The sequence below is a fragment of the Bos taurus genome, chromosome 8 (genome assembly GCF_002263795.3).
Source record: "Bos taurus isolate L1 Dominette 01449 registration number 42190680 breed Hereford chromosome 8, ARS-UCD2.0, whole genome shotgun sequence".
Taxonomy (NCBI): Eukaryota; Metazoa; Chordata; class Mammalia; order Artiodactyla; family Bovidae; genus Bos; species Bos taurus.
This window is the reverse complement of record NC_037335.1, coordinates 57089358-57092596: the sequence shown is the minus strand read 5'-3', so window position 1 is coordinate 57092596 and position 3239 is coordinate 57089358. Positions and strand designations below refer to the sequence as shown.

Genomic DNA, 3239 nt, shown 5'->3' with positions numbered 1-3239 from the left:
TGCAAATCAAAATCGCAGTGAGATATCATTTCACACCTATCAGAATGGCAAGTATCTAAAAGACCACACATGACAAACGTTGGTGAGATATAGAGCTAAGGGAGCACATGCACACTGTTGCTGGGAATGCAAACTGGTGTTGCCTCTATGGGAAACAGTATGAAAGTTCTTCAAAGACTAAAAACAGAATTATCTTATGATGCAGCAATTCCACTCCTGGGTGGAATTACTATCCAAAGAAAGTAAATCATATCCAAAGAAAATTTAACAAAATGGAATAATGAAGTGGGTGACTTCCACCTCAAGTTTTTTCCCTGTTCCTTGATGCCAGTAGCTTGTGAGTGGCATCCATCATGGGGAGAGAACAATAGGTTGCCATGGAAACAGTTGTGCAGCGGTAACCCAAGCCCACAAGGGACAATTTGGATTCAAGTTGTAAAATTGGTTGTAGTCAACCATAGAAAAATGTTTGTATCTGGAAAGCAGTCATCACTTTTTCTGCATCAGATAACTCATAGTGGTGAGAAACCCTCTGAAAAATATGGGAAGGCTGTTTGTTGTGCCTCAAACCTTGCTCAACACAGGAGAGTTCATACTGGAGCAGACAGCCACGACTCCAAGATGGTGTCAATTGTACCTCTGAAAGAGAAGAAAACTCCTGGATGTCAAATTAAGAGAGTTGCCAATCTGGATACTAATGCAGGATTTCATCCCTAAAGGCATTGCTGTAGTGTTTCAAAAAGGTTATTACCAGTATTACAAGTATCTCAGCATGAAAAAAGGGAATGTCGCTGGGCTTTCTATGGTGCTGGCAGCTTATGTACTTTTCAACCGTTGCCGTTCTTACAAGGAACTTAAACAGGAGCAACCAAGCGAGTACCACTGAAGAGGGCACACTCCGCATTCCTGAACAAGACCTTTGCCAGACATTCCTGAATCCTTTCATATCCTAATGGAGAATAACATCCAACAAAAGATGACTGGTTTAAAAAAATCTCTTACAGCAACTTTCAAGTCAGGTATTACTAAATTACATCCCATGAGTTATCTATTTTATAACTGGAAATTTGTAGCTTTTGAAGACCTTCATCCTTTTCACCCTTCTTGCAAAATTTATGAACTCCTTATTGCAAAATTCAGACTTAAATTGAAGAAATAAAGAAAACCACTAGCCCATTCAGGTATGACCTAAATCAAATCCCTTATGATTATACAGTGGAAGTGACAAGTAGAGTCAAGGGATTAGATCTGATAGAGTGCCTGAAGAAGTATGGGTGGAGGTTTGCAACACTGTATAGGAGGCAGTGATCAAAACCATCCCTAAGAAAAAAAAAGGCAAAATGGTTGTCTGAGGAGGCCTACAAATAACGAAAAGAAAAGACGTGAAAAGCAAAGGAGAAAAGGAAAGATATATCCATCTGAATGCAGAGTTCCAAAGAACAGCAAGGAGAGACAAGAAAGTGATCCTAAGAAAGCGATCAATCACTTGAATTGTTCCTAAGTGATCAATGCAAATAAATAGGAAAACAGTAGAGTGGGAAAGACTAGAAATCTCTTCAAGAAAATTAGAGATACCAAGGGAACATTTCATGCAAAGATGGGCACAATAAAGGACAGAAATGGTATGGACCTAACAGAAGAAGAAGATATTAACAAGAGGTGGCAAGAATACATAAAAGACCTGTACAAAAGAGGTTTTAATGACCCAGATAACCACAACAGGATGGTCTTGATCCCTCTCTCCTGTACAATGTCACAAACCTCTGTCCATAGTTCATCAGGCACTCAGTCTATGAGATCTAGTCCCTTAAATCTATTTCTCACTTCCACTGTATAATCGTAAGGGATTTAATTTAGGTCATACCTGAATGGTCTAGTGGTTTTCCCTACTTTCTTCAATTTAATTCTGAATTTGGCAATAGGGAGTTCATGATCTGAGCCACAGTTAGCTCCCAGTCTTGTTTTCGTTGACTATATAGAGCTTCTCCATCTTTGGCTAAAAAGAATATAATCAATCTGATTTCAGTGTTGACCATCTGGTGATGTCCATGTGTAGAGTCTTCTCTTGTGTTGTTGGAAGAGGGTGTTTGCTATGACTAGTGCATTCTCTTGACAAAATTTAGCCTTTGCCCTGCTTCATTCTGTACTCCAAGGCCAAATTTGCCTGTTACTCCAGGTAAATTCTTGACTTCCTATTTTTGCATTCCAGTTCTCTATAATGAAAAGGACATCTTTTTTGGGTGTTAGTTCTAGAAGGTCTTCTAGGTCTTCATAGAACCTTTCAACTTCAGCTTCTTCAGCATTACTTGTAGGGGAATAGACTTGGATTACCGTGATATTGAATGGTTTGCTTTGGAAACAGAGATCATTCTGTCGTTATTGAGACTGCATCCAAGAACTGTATTTTGGACTCTTGTTGACTATGATGGCTACTCCATTTCTCCTAAGGGATTCTTGCCCACAGTAGTAGATATAATGGTCATCTGAGTTAAATTCACCCATTCCAGTCCATCTTAGTTCTCTGATTCCTAGAATGTCGACGTTCACTCTTGCCATCTCCTGTTTGACCACTTCCAATTTGCCTTGATTCATGGGCCTAACATTCCAGGTTCCTATGCAATATTGCTCTTTAGAGCATCAGATCTTGCTTCCATCACCAGTCCCATCCACAACTGGGTGTTATTTTTGCTTTGGCTCCATCTCTTTATTTGGAGAAAGCAATGGTACCCCACTCCAGTACCCTTGCCTGGAAAATCCCATGGACGGAGGAGCCTGGTAGGCTGCAGTCCATGAGGTCGCTAAGAGTCGGACATGACTGAGCAACTTCACTTTCATGCATTGGAGAAAGAAATGGCAGCCCACTCCAGTGTTCTTGCCTGGAGAATCCCAGGGATGGGGGAGCCTGGTGGGCTGCCATATGGGGTCACACAGAGTTGGACATGACTGAAGTGACTTAGCAGTAGCAGCAGCATCTCTTCATTCTTTCTGGACTTATTTCTCCACTGATCTCCAGTAGCCTATTGGGCACCTACTGACCTGGGGAGTTCCTCTTTCAGTATCCTATCATTTTGCCTTTTCATACTGTTCATGGGGTTCTCAAGGCAAGAATACTGAAGTGGTTTGCCATTCCCTTCTCCAGGGGACCACATTTTGTCAGAACTCTCCCCCATGACCCATCCGTCTTGGGTGGTACTACATGGCATGGCTCATAGTTTCATTGAGTTAGACAAGGCTGTGGT

At 41.2% G+C, this 3239-nt stretch overlaps 1 pseudogene; it reads left to right on the top strand.

Annotated features, from left to right (window-relative positions):
* Positions 1–621: 621 nt before the first annotated feature.
* On the top strand, positions 622–886 carry LOC100295070 (ATP synthase subunit f, mitochondrial-like; annotated as a pseudogene).
* The last annotated feature ends 2353 nt before the right edge of the window (positions 887–3239 follow it).